The sequence below is a fragment of the Macrosteles quadrilineatus genome, unplaced genomic scaffold (assembly GCF_028750875.1).
Source record: "Macrosteles quadrilineatus isolate MER2022 unplaced genomic scaffold, UCM_ALF_1.0 Scaffold_20__1_contigs__length_2534061, whole genome shotgun sequence".
Taxonomy (NCBI): domain Eukaryota; kingdom Metazoa; phylum Arthropoda; class Insecta; order Hemiptera; family Cicadellidae; genus Macrosteles; species Macrosteles quadrilineatus.
In genome coordinates, this window is record NW_026542613.1 from 1,288,765 (window position 1) to 1,308,677 (window position 19,913).

The following is a 19,913-nucleotide window of genomic DNA, read 5'->3' on the forward strand; positions in this document are numbered from 1 at the left end:
TTAATTTGTGTTTTAATCGTTAAAAAGTTAAAAAAACCCCAAAACGTTCGCTAAAACTTTCAACAGTTGTTTATTATAGTCCAATAATTTTAGGCTTACCATAATTCTACCATAATTCTTTAGTAAGTTAACTATGATTCTAGTTAATTTCTAAATAGCTTTATGTTTTTCATATTTTAAACAAAGAACGTCATTATGTATAAACAAAATAAATAAATAAAAAACCTGAATGATTAATTTACATCCTACGTCTGATAAATAAAGAGATCGTTTTATAAATCCATGCGAGATTTACACATGTGCAACTAACAAAGCGGTTTTATGAGATAATGAATTTTACTGCATCGCTGGTTTTATTTCGTACAATCAGAATTTTTAACGAATGGAATAACTGGGCGTGTTACTGTACACATTTAACTTGAATTGTGTAGTAAAACTGTACCGGCATTTTTTGTGGTGTAATTTTTATATATTTTTCACTTTATGATAACTACAAACTAACGATTGTAGTTTTAGATTGTAACTTTCGTTTTGTCAATTGTGTTTTAAGAGCTTTATATTTTTCAGATGATTGTGTGCGATGTTTAGTAAATCATTGATGAGACTGTCGTAATTCTTTAGAACCAACTGGTTGATATTACGTAGGATGATTGGGATTTAGCTTCTATTGCTTTGACTATGTTTATTATTGATTTATCGACAACATATCAACTGTTGTCGAATATCTGCCATTTATTATTGATTGTAGGGTTACTGTTAAAGCTGGAATTCCTTGACATGGGGGATGTCAGTTAGTTGTCTCAGCCTTATCAATAACATAAAGTTGTCAATATAATCTCTCTACGGAATGTTAGGTGTAGTGGAATACTTAAAGGGAAGTTGGCTTTTATTCTTCTCCTCGTTTATATGGTCGTGCGGCTTTATAGGCAGCAAATAATGCAAATAACATAGCAATGGGACATTTCCAAAAAGCAAAAATACTGTAAATTGGCTCTTACGTGTATATTGATGTTTACATATTGTTAATCAACTTATCTTATAAAGGATTATGTGATCTAGTTTATATGACCTTTCTGTCATGACAGAAGCTGCTTAAATAGTATTTTTTCTTTGTACCATCTTTTACAGCCAAAATATCGTGTTATTTTCAATAACGTTACCAAACCAGTGCGCCAAAGTCCGTAATATAGGCAGATGCAAATAATTTGTCAAGATGGGTACCATTTTAGACAAAGTTTCTATGTTTGGATTTTATTAGACACGATAAGAGCAAATATTTCTACATAAATATTTGATATGAGTAGAATATTTAGAATATTTCTTGATATGGACAAGACAGAAAATAACATAAAGGGCCCACAATGAAAAACTTATGATCTGATTTGATATCCACTCCTTAAAATTCTCTTTCTATTTAAAAAATTCAAGAAAGTTATTTACAATTTTTTTTCTTGTAAATGTTTAAAGTAGGATGCACATTCAACCAAATAGATGAGCAAGTCAGCTTTACACATTCCTAAACTTTCTTATAAATTTGCGGCTTCTTGACGCGTACTTACGTGGAGTTTATTTACTTCGGTTGGCAAGTTTACTTTTAATTAGCTTTCAAACAGAAAGACGTGTTTATACCGTTCTATTTGATCACCTCGGATTAATGTTTGCTAACTTACTCTGTGTATGTAAACAATGTAAAATCTATTATATTATTAAAGTGATACAATCAAATTTTATGTAAACGGTTAAGGTCATTTTCTAAATAAAAATATAGGCATATGGCACATCAAAATGAAGCTTAGAGTGTGTAGATTTGCCGAAAAGTATTGATATGGACGAATTTCCTAAGGGCTCTACCCCACAGGCTAATTTCCAAAGGGCTACCCCTGGCATATTTCCAAAGTTCAAATTACATAATTCAATTTAGTTCATGAAACGGTCAGTGCAATGAATTGGTATTTGTTTATTTACTAGAAAAATGACGATTGAGGAGGGTTATGTTTGGTTTTAAAGAAAGGTTGTATAAGTTTTGTTTAAGTATTGCTCAAAGTTTTTATTTTGTAATTTATATAGTAAGCTACATGGAAAGAGGCTTGACTAAAATTGAAGAATTATGGTAAAACATGTCATTCATGAAGCAGCAATATGAAGAAATTGATGCTAAGGTATGTGTCCGTATGGAGGTATGTTCTTTTGGATCTATTAACATCAAAAGTAGGGGTTTGAAAGTAGGATTACACTTTTAAATCAGTTTATATTTTCAAACTAAATCATAGAGTTGCTGTATTTTAAAACACACATCAGCACCACTTGAATAGCTCTCTAGGTCACATTTTCTTCCCGTTGCAAAGCACGGGTATAGCAGCTTGTCCGATTTTATTTTCTTACATCATGGGTTTTCCCATTGGAATTGAAAACTATTTACAAACTGAACTACTAGCTAATTGAACGTATTTATTTCACAAATATTGAGTTGTACTTCAATAAAAAAAATTGTGATATGTTTTTTTAATTCACAATTTTTTCCTCTAGTTTTTGTTAATTTGTGTTTTAATCGTTAAAAAGTTAAAAAAAAAAACGTTTGCTAAAACTTTCAACAGTTGTTTATTATAGTCCGATAATTTTTGGCTTACATTTCCAATTCGACTATAATTATTTTGCAAGTTAACTATGATTCTAGTTATTTTCTAAATAGCTTTATGTTTTTCATATTTTAAACAAAGAACATCATTAGAATATAAATAAATAAAAAACCTAAATGATTAATTTACATCCTACGTCTGATAAATAGAGAGATCGTTTTATAAATCCATGCGAGATTTACACATGTGCATCTAACAAAGAGGTTTTATGAGATAATGAATTTTACTGCATCGCTGGTTTTATTTCGTACAATCAGGATTTTTAACGAATGGAATAACTGGGCGTGTTACTGTACACATTTAACTTGAATTGTGTAGTAAAACTGTACCGGCATTTTTTGTGGTGTAATTTTTTTATATTTTTTTCCATTTAATGATAACTGGTACAAACTATTTTAGTTTTAGATTGTATATGATATAATCTAATGTAGTTATAGATTGAATATTTTTCAGATGACTGTGTAGATTGTAGATTAGTAAATCATTGATAAGATATGATTGAATATGTTTATTATTGATTTATCGACAACATATCAACTGTTGTCAAATATATCTGCCTTATTATTTCTATTTTACGCAATATAGAAGTAATCATGAACGACGAGGCGTTATTTTCACAAAATCTACATGTCATTCCAATATTCCTCGCAAATAATACCAAAAGAGCGAAATTAATGTATTCATGATAAACAACATTTCTCTAATTGACCTTAGTATTGAAGACATGGCTAAAAGAAAGTGGTAGCAGTAACAATTTAACGTTTGACAATTAATTGTAAAACATTTTAGTAAAAAGCATGTTTAAATTGGTACACAAGAAATGTAGAATTATCGATGAAAAATGTTTTAAGATAGGTTTAAATGGGTTATTTTAATAATTGTATACTCTTTGTACATGCTAATAACGAATCTTTGTGTAACTTTTCTTGGAATTCAAATTAAAACAAAATCAATTGACAATATACGTTATTAAAATCGCAAGACTTTGCGCCCTTTGAAGTTTAAATTAATTGTGATTTTAATCTATTCTTTATAGTAACATTGATGAAATATTTCATTATTTCCCTTTCTCCCTTGTCAGATAAAATACAATTTCCAATTTAAAAATAATTTATAATGTTTATACCTTAAGTATATTACATTTAACATCAATTTATTTATTTCTGCAATTTATCAATTTATTTAATACCATCCAGTTTGTGTGGAATTTTTACTATTTGCAAAATTAAGAGCATAACAATCCAAGTTTCTATGTTTGATGGTAATCCTACAGTTATATATAAAAAAATCTATGAAAATAAAGGATATATAAATTTGTATTCAGGTAATTGATATTGTTTTTTCCTCATTCTACTGAAATCTGTCAATGCAACTTATACAGGGTGTGTTGTGTAGTATATAACCAATTCTTTTATTAAAGCATGCTGACAAACCAATAAATTTCCCTAATTTTTTAAGATTTTTTTTTTAGGACACGGATGAAATTAGCATAATTTTTAAGAAACGAATAATTGGTTTTCGTACAAGTTTCTTTGTGATTTCCAATTCGGTCTATTCATAATACAGAAGTATGCAATTATTACACATTTAATTCACAATAAAAAGGCACTTGATATCAATTATTGATGATTTCGTCCGTTAAAACATTTTGCAGAGTCAAAAGTTTAACTCGTATTCAACTTGAGGTATGTGAGATGTTAAATAAACATAACTTTCTTGTTAGAAAATTGAAGTACTTAAAGCACATAACATAGTGAGTCGAAACTTAATTAAAAGCCAACTAGCAAAGTTTCTGATCTAATTTAACGCGGTTTACGTGGAGATGCTTCAAGGAGTGTTAGATTAAACCACAACACTTTATATTTACACTTTTGGTTGGTAATATGATTATATTCGTAGCCTTCTCAGTTGTACTAAATTATCTGCAAGGAATTAAATTAGACCTTCTGAATTCTGTTAGGACAGCTTAAACAATTCGTCTTCTAACCTGAAAGAAAAAAAAATTATGAAGTGGAAATCATTACAACCAATTGATATGTTCTTTGGAAAAAAATTAGGGGCATCGCATATTTGGAATATATTTTATTTATACAATCCCGTCATACCACAGTTTGTATTTTGAGGCAAAGATGAGTTGAATGAATGACATGACAACATACTGACTAGGATCAGCTGGGTTTTTGAACCAGGATGATTCGATCAATAAAAATTATATCCCCGTTATTGTTAGTTATTAAATCATCGCAACGATATGAAAATTTTTATTTTCACGTGTATCTACGATATTGTCATTGAAAACTTTATAAACTTGGTATAAATATTTGCCTTGGTTAACATCACAGAAAGACACGACCTTCTGCATTCTTCTGGACACTGCTGGAACTACGTTCTGTAAGGTGCTGCCACCTGACGACTATGTTGGGTGTTAAAACATAATCTGCCTAACCACGTAATATGTGATCTACCTTACCACGGTAATAAAATATGATCTGTCTTACAAAAGTTATAAAATGCGATCTGCCTGACCGTCACCTGCCTACTGCACCGGAAAATTACGGGAAATTTATAAAGGGGAACCTACCTTTCCAGTCAAAGACCAAGTATTATGGGGAAGTAAAACTTATTCTTGGAAGAAATCATCTATATAATAGTTAAAACTTACTGTTCTTGCAAGAGGATCCATAACTAACCTTTTTTTTGTTTCCCTGATAACGAATTCTATGTTGAAAGAACAGATGTAAATTTGAAATCATTTTATTCCTGATAATTTTGTGTTATATTCAAAAAGCCATATTATTAATACTTAGTGGGTCTTACATTTCTTAAATCATCAAAAATTCCTATTTTTTGTGTTAGTGTAGGTGTAAAATAAAGTTATATTAAACTTAGGTACTCGAATATAATAAGGCTATTGTAAAAACGGTTCACTCTTTTTTTTTGTAGCATTGACATTTTTTACTCTTTTTTAATATGACTTCGAGTATTATTAAAATTTTTATTCAATAGCTCATCAAAGATTGAGCTTCAACAAAATCAACAAATTGATCTAAACAGTAATTGTTCCAGACAATCTTCATTATCATAATTAGCTACTATAATGAGATACATCTGTTGAAGTTATGTACAACTACATATCTGCACCACAACCATCTACACTACCGACCCACTATAGGACATTAATCATGTGTAAATCATGTGTAGAAAGTCAAAGAAATTCTAAAATAAGAAATCTCAACATTTGACGTCTTTAAAAGTTTGTGTTTGTCAATAGAATAGTAAAAGAATGTACTTTTACAAACAGGCAAAACAACTATGTAGCCTTGGGTAGAAAACGTTCTCGCTAAGTTATTCGTTTCTGTTTCCTTTATATATTGGGAAACACCCGCTTGCATCATTGAGCTGTGTGTAGTTCTGTTAAGAGATAAATATATCGTCTGTATTACGTAGGAATAACGTAGTGCAGAATTTTTGGAGCCTCTTTTCTCTTAGGAGACAAAGGGGCCATAAATCAATACAATTTTCGGCCTGTCAAAGTATGGGACCTGAGAAATTACCACCATTGATTGGTGGTATATTGCATGCGCTTATATTAAACAGGAAATATTAATAATACTTATTGGGTCTTACTTGCATCTTTTACGAGATCTGTAAATAATACAAATTTATTTTAAAATAGCTTTTTTACTGTAGCTGTGAAATAGATATATCTGCTCGTTATCAACTCAGTTACTTAGAATTTAAATCAGACAACTGTACTAGTGTGTAATAATGTACTAATATTGTAGGACTAGTTTACTTATTGGCATTGTTTACTCTTTTGTAATTTGACTATATTAAACCCTTACAACAACACCTCATACGATGTAACATCGCCATTTTCTTAGATATAATCGCTAACAATCACCCCAATGACAAATGGCACGACTATCCAGAATCACAAGTTTTATGAATTATTTAATGGCTTCACATTCACATTAAATTTGCTCCATTTCAGCCCTTAAATAAGGGATTTGTCCAATCAGCCATGGCCATATTAAGCTGACTTAATCCATTGTGTACTCCAACTTTACATTTGTACAAATCATTGTTTCTTTCAATGTGTTTGTCTGTTTCTTGTCTTGACTAGCATTAGTTGTATGTGTGATTTATATATTAGTTAGTTACAGTTTGACTGGGGTTAAGTACTGATGATCTTGTTATGTTTTATATAATTTCTCACCTGATAATGGAATGATATTTGAAATATCAAAACGAGAACCCCTTTATCCACACGAATCTCTTGCATAGTTTGTTTTTGTTCAATTGTTCGTCGAAGATCTAGGAAAAATTTAATCATAAAACAATCAACAAATCTATTTAAGGATTAATTGTTTCAGACAATCTTCATTATCATAATTAGCTACTATAATGAGAGACATCTGTCGAAGTTATGTACAACTACATATCTGCACAGCTACCATCTACACTACCGACACACTAAAGGACATTAATGTAAATCATGTATAGAAAGTGAAAGAAATTCTAATATAAGAAATGTTAACATTTGACGTATTTAAAAGTTATTGATTGTCAATAGAACAGTAATAGAATATCCCTATACAAAATCCATCAAAAATTTAACTTAAATAAAAAAGAATCGATCTAAAGATTAATTGTTAAGGACGATCTTCATTATCATAATTAGCGAGTGAAATGCGAGACATCTAGCGAATTTACATACAACTACATACAATTACCAGTACCACCATTACCATCTACTTTACCGACACACTAAAGGACATTAATGTAAATCATGTGTAGAAAGTGAAAGAAATTCAAATATAAAAAATCTCAACATTTGACGTCTTTAAAAGTTTGTGTTTGTCAATAGAATAGTAAAAGAATGTACTTTTACAAACAGGAAAAACAACTTTGTAGCCTTGGGTAGAAAACGTTCTCGCTAAGTTATTCCTTTCTGTTTCCTTTATATAGTTTGAAACACCCACTTGCTATCGTTGACTGGATGTACTTTTATTGGTGGATTGTATCTGTATTACGATAGAATAACGTAGTGCAGAATTTTTGGAGCCTCTTTTCTCTTAGGAGACAAAGGGGCCATAAAAGAATGCGATTTTCGGTCTGTCAAAGTATGGGACGTTAAAAATCCATGTCAAACATTGTTTTAAACATGATTTAATCATTAAACCGTAATGACTGAAGTTTTTACAAATGAACTATTCATCATTTTCAATATTTTACTGATAGGTTTCCAACAATAATAAATTCGAATTTTCTCCTTGCTTCCCTTACATTGATTTGTTTACCATTTTCAACACAGATTATTGTAAACAACAACCGAAGTATATTTGGATAGTTCATTGATCATTGATTATATGAAATAAATAGGATTTGTAACAGTTCCTGTATCAACCTAGCTTCTAACCCTAATATGGTGTTTACATTTGAGCTAATTTGAATGATTTTATTGACATATTTTTGTGGAAATTGTTGCTAAGAACGTTCTGTGAGGTGCTGCATGCTGACAACTATGTTTGTTGTTAAAACAAAATCTTCCTCACTATGGTAATATAATATGATCTTCCTTGCCTTGACAATATACAGTATATTGCCATGGCAAGGAAGATCTGTATATTGAAATAAAATATGTAATAAAATGTGATCTGTCTTATCAATACCTACGTAATGCAACCAATATTGCCAAAATAACTTCGGTTTATCTAATTACATTTTGTATACATGTATATCCACAGCGAATACGCCAATGATTAACGAGTATTAATTGCATTAATATTACATATTGTCAATGCACTTACCCTTAGATTAAAATCTATTTTTCAAAGAAAAATCTACCGTAAAACATATACCTTTGGAGGGAAAAATGAAAGCTTTGGCTAGGTTTGTGTGCCAATATTATGTAGTTTTTCACATGACCACGATATCGGATTACATATCATGACGAGGAACTCTTTCTTAAGTATTGTAATGAAACTATCCACACGAATCTCTTAAATAACGTTTTTGTTTTATTCTATAATTCATCTAAAATCCATAAAAATTAACTCAAATAAACAAACAATTGATCTAAAGAATGATATTGTTAAGTACGATCTGCATTATCATAATTAGCGACTATAATGAGAGACATCTGCCGAAGTTATGTACAACTACATATCTGCACCACTACCATCTACACTACCGACACACTAAAGGACATTAATCATGTGTTATTATAATCATGTGTAGAACGTCAAAGAAATTCAAATATAAGAAATCTAAACATTTGACGTCTTTAAAAGTTATTAGTTGTCAATAGAATAGTAATAGAATGTACTTTTACGAAGAGGAAAAACAGCTTTGTAGCCTTGGGAAGAAAACGTTCTCGCTAAGTTATTCGTTTCTGTTTTCTTTATATAGTTTGAAACACCCACTTGCAATCGATGACTCGATGTACGGTTGTTGGTGGATTGTATCTGTATTACGATAGGATAACGTAGTGCAGAATTTTTGGAGCCTATTTTCTCTTATGAGACAAAGGGGCAATAAAAGAATGCGATTTTTGGTCAAAGTACAGGACGTTAAAAATCTGTTGCCAAACATGGTTAATCTTTAAACATTAACTAGCTGTACCCGCGGGCTTTGCCCCGTTTAACTTCACAAGTGAGCTCGTTCGCATGGCTCAATCACGTCCTGGTTAAAGTTCGTTCGCTACGCTCACTCATATTTAGGTTGGAGCTCGTTCGCTCCGCTCACTTGCCTTCAGGTTAGCTCGTTCGCTTCGCTAACCCGCTTCTAGGTTGAAGTTCGTTCGCTACACTCACTCACCTTTTGGTTGCAAATTGGCTGTTGTCATAAATAATAAAAAATAGTGCTGCACCCTGTTGGTAATCCTTATAACTTTAATGCTATTGAACGTCATAAATAATAAATAAATAAATAAAAAGGCCTTTATTTACAAGCGAGTTTCATATACATGATTTTCAAACTTACTCAAGTCAAACTAAAACTAAACTAACCTAATATATACAGAAATTTAATATACAAAAAACTACAAATAAAAAACATTTACAATTTACATTTGTTTTTATGCATTGCGGCCCTGAATGAGCCATACGATTTGGAGCTCTTTATGTCCTGAGGGAGGCCATTATACAACTGCGGGCCAAAATAAGAAAATGACTTTCTTCCAACCTCAAGCCTCACTTTAGGAAAGTGAAGCCTGCGGTCGGAACGAGTACCACGCAGGCAGATCTCCCCCCTGTACTTAAGCCTCTCGCTGAGGTTCTGAGGCTCTCCCAGCGTGAGCACTTTGTGGACCAGGCAGCAGGTCAGCCTCCTACATATTTCATCCATTGGGATGAGCTTTGCAGCATCTCGGAAGGAGGACACGTGGTCAAAGCGTCATAGAACAGAACCAACTTGTTTAATTGAAACAGCTGTTAAGATTCATTAATTCCATTTAAATATGAGTACTCATAAGGTTAACATAGGAAACTCCAGAGCCACTGGGGCGGAGCCCGAAAGCCCGATCAGAATAAAAACTACTTAGTTTTCCTATTTAATGCCTAAAGAATCGGTGAACCGAATTTCAGCCTCCTAGGTAAATGGGAAGTGGGAGAATTAGTGACGAGTGAGTCAGTCACTGAGGGCTTTGCCTTTTTAGATAACTGAAGGTTTTACACAATAACTTCAATTCAACATGTTGATTATTTTACTTATAAGTTTCCATAGAAACAATAAGAAATTCGAATTTTTCTCATTGCTTCCCTTACATTTATTTGTTTACCATTTTCAATACAGATTATTGTAAAAAACAACCAAAGTATATTTGGATGGTTCATTGATCATTGATTATATGAAATAAGTAAGATTTTATAACAGTTGCTGTATCAACCTAGCTTCTAACCCTAATATGGTGTTTACATTTGAGATAATTTGAATGATTTTATTGACATATTTTTGTGGAAATTGTAGCTAAGAACGTTCTGTGAGGTGCTGCATGCTGACAACTATGTTTGTTGTTAAAACAAAATCTTCCTCACTATGGTAATATAATATGATCTTCCTTGCCTTGACAATATACAGTATATTGCCATGGCAAGGAAGATCTGTATATTGAAATAAAATATGTAATAAAATGTGATCTGTCTTATCAATACCTACGTAATGCAACCAATATTGCCAAAATAACTTCGGTTTATCTAATTACATTTTGTATCTATGGATAACCACAGTGAATACGCCTACCATTAATTATATTAAGATTCCATATAGTCAATGCAACTACCCTTAGAGTAAAAACCTATTTTTCAAAGAAAAATCAACCGTAAAACATATACCTTTGGAGGGAAAAATGAAAGCTTTGGCTAGTTTTGTGTGCCGATATTATGTAGTTTTTCGCCTGGTCACGAAATCGGGTTACATACCATGACGAGGAACTCTTTCTTAAGTATTGTAATAAAACTATCCCCTCGAATCTCTTAAATAACGTTTTTGTTTTATTCTATAGTTTATCTAAAATCCATACTAATTAATTCAAATAAACAAAGAATTTATCTAAAGAACTATATTGTTAAGTCCGATCTGCATTATCATAATTAGCTACTGAGAGACATCTGTCGAAGTTATGTACAACTACATATCTGCACAACTACTATCTACACTACCGACACATTAAAGGACATTAGTGTAAATCATGTGTAGAAAGTCAAAGACATTCAAATATAAGAAATCTCAATATTTGACGTCTTTAGCAGTATGTGTTTGTCAATAGAATAGTAAAAGAACGTACTCTTACGAAGAGGAAAAACAGCTTTGTAGCCTTGGGAAGAAAACGTTCTCGCTAAGTTATTCGTTTCTGTATCCTTTATATAGTTTGAAACACCCGCTTACAATCATTGACTCGATGTACTGTGGGCCTGTTGGTTGATTGCATCTGTATCTGTATTACGATAGAATAACGTAGTGCAGAATTTTTGGAGCCTCTTTTCTCTTAGGAGACAAAGGGGCCATAAAAGAATGTGATTTTCGTTCAAAGTACAGGTCGTTAAAAATCTGTTGTCAAACATTGTTTAGTCATTAAACATTAATAACTGAAGTTGTTACACTTAACTTCAATTCAACATGTTCAATATTTCACTGATAGGTTTCCATGGAAACAATAAGAAATTCGAATTTTTCTCCTTGCTTCCTTTACATTGATTTGTTTATCATTTTCAAAACAACCGAAGAATATTTTTATGGTTCGTTTATTATTGATTATATGAAATAAGTAAGATTTTATAACCGTTGCTGTATCAACCTGGCTTCTAACCCTAATATGGTGTTTAGTCTAGCTAATTTGAATGAATATTGCAAGTTTTTTTGTGGAAATTGTAGCTAAGAACGTTCTGTGAGGTGCTGCCTGCTGACGACTATGTTTGTTGTTAAAACAAAATCTTCCTCACTATGGTTATATAATGTGATCTTCCTTGCCATGCAATATACAGTATATTGCCATGGCAAGGAAGATCTGTATATTGAAATAAAATATGTAATAAAATGTGATCTGTCTTATCAATACCTACGTAATGCAAACCAATATTGCCAAAATAACTTCGGTTTATCTAATTACATTTTGTATACATGTATATCCCAACGATCACATAAGACCATATTGGTCTTATGTGATCGTTGGTATATCCTCAGCGAATACGCCAATGATTAACGATTATTAATTGCATTAATATTACATAGTCAATGCACCTATCTTCCTATTTAGAGTAAAACCCTGTTTTTCAAAAGAAAATTGACCATAAAACATATACCTTCGGAGGGAAAATGAAATCCTTCCTTCGTCGGTTTTAACAATTTTACCTATGGGGGAAAACTTATTGAAAAGGGCGAACTTACATTTAAAAGATCAAACCCTAGAGGGAAGGAAATCCCTATTGTTGGAATTAAACACCTGTATACTCATTGAAACCCCCTGTACTTACAAACAAGCATCCAGGTACTAACTTTTTTCCCAGATAGTGAATTCAACATTGAAAGATCCAAATGTTAAAAGAAAATACTTCTACTTCCGATAATTTTGTCTTATATTCAACTATGGCTGTCATATAAATAATATTTAGGGGTCTCTTACAAGACAAAATATACAAGGCTGTGAATATCTTATATTGGATATTTAGAATATCCTATAAATTCTTATTCCCAATGAAACTGCACCATTTCAGTCCTTAAATAATTGCATCGTCTAAACAAATTTCAGGAGGAAATTTATTAGTTGTGTGCTCCTACTTTCCATTTTTACTAGTTATCTCTCTTTCGATATTTTTTGTTTATGCTTTGGACTAGTTTTTTATGATTTTTCAGCTTTGACTAGGTTTGTGTGCCGATATTATGTAGTTCCTCAACTGATCACGACATCAGATTGCAAATTCGATGAAGAGGAAAACCCTCTATTAAGTAATTTTGATCAAAACTATCCACAAGAATCTCTTAAACAACTTTTTTTGTTTTATTCTATAACTCATCTAAAATCCATCAAAAATTTAACTTAAATAAAAAAAAAGAATCGATCTAAAGATTAATTGTTAAGGACGATCTTCATTATCATAATTAGCGAGTGTCATGCGAGACATCTAGCGAATTTACATACAACTACATACAATTACCAGTACCACCAGTACCATCTACATTACCGACACCTCTACGGGTGTTAACTTAAATTATGCTTATTTGGCCTCAAAGATACAAAAATTAAAATATTTTCCGTATTATGACTCTGGAAATTGATGTGTGTTAATATAATGGTAAAAGAATATAATTTCACAAACAGGTAAAACAATTTTATGGATTTGTGAAGACAACGTTCTCGCATGATTATTTGTATCTGTTTCCTTTATATAGTGTGAAACCCAACCACTTGGGTCATGGTTAGGTAGGATTTAAGTTTTGGAATGGAGAGTAAGTTTACCCACCCTGTATTACGATAGAATAACGTAGTGCAGAATTTTTGGAGCCTCTTTACTCTAAGGAGACAAAGGGGCCACAACTCGATGAAATTTTCGCCCTGTCGAAGTATGGGACTTTAAAAATCCATCGTGAATAAGAATCATTATTCGACTCAACAATGTAAAGTGTTCAGAGTATGAATGAGCTATTTCCCGTTCTATACTGTAGAAAATGTTTACTTATTGCCGCATAAAAATGTCAATCATAATTCTTCTTGCATTTAATACTATTTGAGATTCGATGGTTGGAAAGTTGTATGCAATACCATTGACTATTGGATACAGAAGTTGTTGTATTAATAGTCAGAGGTAATACTAAGATTGACAAGCAGATCAGATTGGAAGCAGATTGATTTGTGTCGAAAATTTGAGATATTACAAATCATCCCAATTATTAGACATAAAAAATATTAAAGGTGTCAAGGCTGATCCATTTAAAATTAAGAATTGAAGAGTTGACAGAGGTTCCACTTAAACATTGGATGCGCAATAAAAAGTTTTTTGAAGAGCTTCCATCGTGCCATCAACACATCTTCGTTATGTCTCAGTAGCCTTTCCTTCTATGAAATAGTTTCCACGTAGAAAAAATCTGCACACAAGAGGCAAAATAGCCCTTTTGTACCTCATAAAGCCTTATTTTACGACTGCAAATCGTGATGTATCAGCTATTCCTTTAGTCAATATCTTTGAACTTGGTGTTGTGTTATAGAAATATTAAATGCTAAATAAAAGTTAGATTTGAAATGTTTCATGTAATTAGACATATTTCAGTAATTTAAGCTATAAAAATTAAAATGGCCGCAATTTTGAAACCGACAAGTGTATAAATGTTTTTTTTGCAAATAGTTTTTTTCTTTGTTAAATCATATACTAAATTTTAAAATTTAATAATCTCCTTATTAGCATTTTTATATGTTATTAAATTTACATAAAGAAAATAAAAATAGTCTAATTATACTCTTGAAACATATTTCTACACCTAAAATGTCAGCATATACCACTTACCATGTTTTATGTATTTACCGTCTTGTGAGTTAACCCGTTAAATTAGTGAAAATGCATGTTTCAAGAGTGTTATTAGTCTATTTTATTTACTTTCTGTAGATATACTTTTTAAATACTAAAACAATAAATGGCTGATGTATCTCAAACGGAGACAATTTAGAACAAACGTTCTTCTTGGGTTACCCATATAACCATTTCCCAGATTTTGACTATTTACTTACGGGACACCATGTATATTCATCGTTAAAATGATCGCCAAGAACTTTTGTTATATTAATTGTTCTTTTTACCTCAAGGGAGTTTTCTGTTTTGTTCTCGATCTTAAAATTTATAAAGATACTATCTTAGCCTCTTCTACCGGGCTTATTAAGTCACTACTTAAAAAAAATATTTTACTGATTCCATGTAATTTATTCTTCCATGTAAATAATAATTTACGATATTTCAATAAAATCTTTTTTTCTTTACATTCATTTGTTTAATATTCTATGTAGTTATCGATTTTATCCTGCTACACAGCTGATGTTGAACAACCAAACAAAATTCTACTTTCGGTACATCCATAGATAAAACATACTCCCTTAGCTACATCTATTGACAACAGTTAAATCGTTTTTTGTGTCTAGTTCTCATAGGTCAACACTAAACAGTAGTGTGGACGAATTTTTTTCTATTAATTTAGGGGTTTGGTTATAAAGGGACAAGTTATTGTTTGAAATTAGATCGCTTTATCTGGTTATACGTGGTTTGAAATTACTAGAATGACAAGAAACAAATTGTAAACAAAACACGACCTCTAGTACACCGGTTAAAACTAACAATAAAATTGGCTTCGGCTGTTCTATGAGGATAAGAAATCAATGGTACATACAACCTTTGACCATAGACAAAAATAATTAAATATAGACTGTCAGCCGTGCTGCTGTTACCAAAGGTTCTGGTGCACACCACTGGGAGCGCCGTGTAGTTACGTAGCGCATACGACGTAACACCACGCTCCCAGCGGTGTGCGCCAGGATCTATGGTAACCGCAGCACGGCTGACGGTGTGTAATTCTTTGTCTCTATCCATTGATTATGGTTTCTATTGATATTATGGATATTTAACTAGACATTCAATTCTCTCTTGAAGTTTTAATAGAAACGTACGCAGTTGAATGTGCTGGTATAAAATTCTGATTTATTTTGGACTCACAAAAGATTCAACCAAGCCAATGTAAAGGTCATGTAATCGACTGTAGTATACCATCTTTTGCGTAATCTAACCTATATCCGCGAAGTTTTAAGGACATATCGAATCCACTATATGATTGGCTCAATCGAGTTAGTTTAAATAAAAGATTAGCTTCAGCTGGTCCTTGTAGATGGGGTGTCTCGGTGGTAAAACTCGTTTATTGTTAATAGCTTTAAAGAACTACCATCTTATTTTATGTGTTTTTGGTCCGTGGGGAAGCACGGACAGAGGTACAGTTTGTTAGTTAGTACTACAGTAGGACCTCAATATCTCGAATCTGAAGGGGTTATGATAAAAATTCGAGCTATCAAGTTTTTCATGTTAGTGAGGTTCGAGTTATGAAGGTTCCGTTTTAAAAAGTTTGAGATACTGAGGTTTTGGGGTCTGACAGTGATGTTACGTCACGGCCTTTATAACTCGACTTATACGTGTTAAACCTTTATAATCGAACTCTAACTGTATTTATACGTACTGAGGAGTAACTTTGGAAGCAAAATAAAACTATTTGAATGCACATAAAGTACTGTATTTATTATTTGGCAATAAGTTTGATAAAGTACATAAAAACATATTAATTGACAAAAAAAATAGTTTAAATACTGTACAAAACAATAATACAGTATATATCATCCATACACGGAACTACATTTACTGTGTATAATGTTTGTTTAAAGCAAACGTTAGTCAAACTCTTTATATGTACTGTAAAAACAAGCTACTGTAACAACAAAAATACTGAAAAGGTACAATTCTGTACATACAAAAAGTATTTAGACTGTAGAGAGTAATATTTAAAGGTAAAATTCTAGTGTGATTGAAATACTAAACAAAATGCATCGTAATGTAGTTAATTACTGAATCTACTTTGGCAAAACGGGCAAACTACACTGACTACATCAGTGCCTAGCCAAACAGACACGGGAAGCAAACACAGGAAGTTCGATTTTCACGTCTCGACCTCGACAGGAATCAAGACACAACTGACTTGCACTGTTAAGGCAAAACATCGAATTATTGAGGCACATTCATGCGAACTTCGACTTATAAAGGTAAACTTCGAGTTACTGAGGCTCGATGACGGAAAAATTCGAGTTATAGAGGTAGAATGTTACTGTTCAATAGTTGTTAAAATTCGACTTATTGAGGTTAAATATTTAGAAACTTCGACTTATAAAGGTACTTTTAACATTATGATTAATGTAAATTTCAAGGGGATTAAAAAAAAAATCGAGATATTGAGTTTCGAGTAATTGAGGTTCTAATTGTATTCTAGTTTTTTTTATATGTTTCCTGCTGGAAAATCGCCATATTTTTCTATACGTGGAAAAAGAAATATCGAAAAAGAAGGTGTACGTAGCAATTGGGGAGAAATTTCCTCGATTGAATACCATTAGAGACTTTAATTTTGCATAATTATTAGTTTTTACATGAACAAAGTCCCAATATTTCCAGCAGCAAGTTATGGCAACCATGGAAACGAATTGGTAACAATGTGTAGAATGTTGCTTATCATTAACTCCAGATGGTCGTTGGTATGTAGCCTCCTCTGTTTACCTCACTCTCTGTATATCACTCGTTAGGCGCCAGCCAGCTTCATGTTTTATCAGACAGGAAATGCCTACTGCTGCATTGACAGTACATTCTCATGAAGACTCAGTCTGGACATGATTTGACAGTTTACAGCAACTTATTGCAATAACTATCGTGTCAGGTAGTAAAATGCAGAAGATTTCCGCATTTTCTTAAAACTCGTTAATAAAAATAACTATTAGCAATCTGACACATAGTTTCTCCCATCATCTTGACAACAATACTTATCATGGAAAGTGGTAGGAGTATTTATGATTCTTTATGTGTGGGAAAAAATTTCAATAATTTTTTTCCTTTTCTTACAGCATTGAGGTTGTACCATTTCGTTTACAGTTAAAAGGGCTATAATGTACTAAGTTTTAATCGTATTTTAATCAGGCCCACTTTTATAAACGGGCAGACTGGGCATATGCCCAGGGGCGCCGGGGGTTTGGGGGCGCCCAAGGGGCGCCCTGTACCTCCGCCCGCACTAGGAAAAATAGGGTTTTATCAGCCGGGATTTCAAAAATAAAGTGGGTAATTTCAACTTGTAGTTAAGTGATTTTCCCTCATTGCAAAAGTAAATAAATACAACAAAATTGAAAATACTCGACCTTCAGGTTATAGGGCCTACCTCGTGTAGTCAGGGAAAGGCAGGTAGCAGTGTGAACCGGGCGCACTCACTATACTATCAGAGGCAGGGCGGTAGGCCTGCATGGAGGAAGGAAAATACATAGGTGTGCTATTCCTGTCGTATGCTGACGTCACTCAGATTGCAAACACCATTTTACCATTGAGAAAAATTATAAAAACAATAACAATCAAATCAAACAAATATATACTTATATGGCAATACATCAGCTGATTTTTTGTTTGCAATATGGGTGACGTCAGAAAATTACGGGAATAGCACGTAGGCCAGCTGTAGTCTACAGGCCTACGGTTGACGTGCCCCTCCTCTCCCTTCCAGTCCCACCCCCATCCCCAAAAGTCACAACTACCAACTACCAATGAATACAAACCACTATTAGTATATAGTGGTTATAGTATATAGTATAACCACTATAGTGGTGTGTATTCATTGCAACTACCAACTACCGCGCGGCGCCAGTCCAGTACAGTAGTACCAGTACTCCTCCCTCAGTAGTCGGTAGGTTGTGTTCGTGTTGTGCCTGATGCACAGTCGTCAAATCAGTCACAACACAAGCTAAACTGTTACAGTCACTAGTCAGTGTTGACACTCACACTGCAGTTAGTGAACCAGTAATAAATAAATAGAGAAGTGTTGATACAAGTAAGTAGGCCTATAAACAGTGAAAAATGCATTAAAAAACCTAGTTCAGCCGAGAGCCGCAAGCTGTTGGCTCAAAGAAAACAAACTCAAGAAGCAGTTTTAAAGAAAGTGAAATGTATTAACCAGTATTTCCACTGATACGGAATTGAAAACTCCCTCCCAAAACAAAACTGGTAAAAAAACACGCTATAATGTATAAATATATATATGCACGGGCCTATATTAGGAACCATGGTAAAAAAATACTCTCTTCGTAGAATATCGTTCAATACGTGTGTAATGCATCGATCTCTATTATTACAGAGATCGATGGTGTAATGAACTGCATACTGTACTGTACTGAACAGTAATCAAATCACTGCGTAGTGCATTATAAGCTATTGGCGCAGGGCAAGAGGCATTCGCATAGCAACTACTGTCAAGTTCATTGCACTAACCCCAATCCCCAAACTAAAACATTTATCCCTCGTAACTCTCGTAAAATGCCACTAGCGTAAAAAAAAAACCTTTATAGTTACTGTATATATATAAGGGGGCGCTGCTTTTGGGTTTGCCCAGGGCGCCACTGACCCTTAACGCGGCCCTGATTTTAATCCGTTTTGTTAAAATCCTATGATTCTATCATGTTATGGGTTTTAATGTGTACTCAAAATTTCATTCAGGGTTTCTTAATCTTCAACATCAAGATTAAGAAACCCTAAGTAAAAAGAACCCCTACGGATTATTACGGAGGATTAGTAATGGATTATTACTACGTACAGTATAAATGAATCACAGGTGTAGTCTGTAGCTCTGTACACATAACTTTTTTGGGACGAGAGAAACCCAAAACAGATGGGCCCTACTTCCATCAAAACTCAAAATTCAAAAGGTTGACAAAAAAGATACTTTCTTCAAAGGTATATAATGTATAGTGTGAGATATTTAAAGTTTAAATAACCGTGTCGGAGGTTAAAGTTAGACCTGGGTTTGCGGTAAAATTTATCAACTTGATAACCATACGTTTTTCGTGTGTTTATTGTTTTAACATTACAGTATTAACTTAGACAATTTTCGTGTATATTAAAATCTGACGTCCCAGTTCTGAGTGATTATTGTAGGAGCTGAAACTGACTGCGTTGTCTTTGGATTGTTTGTAATCAGGTAATTTATTTTTTCTTACATTACTCAATAATCTGAATG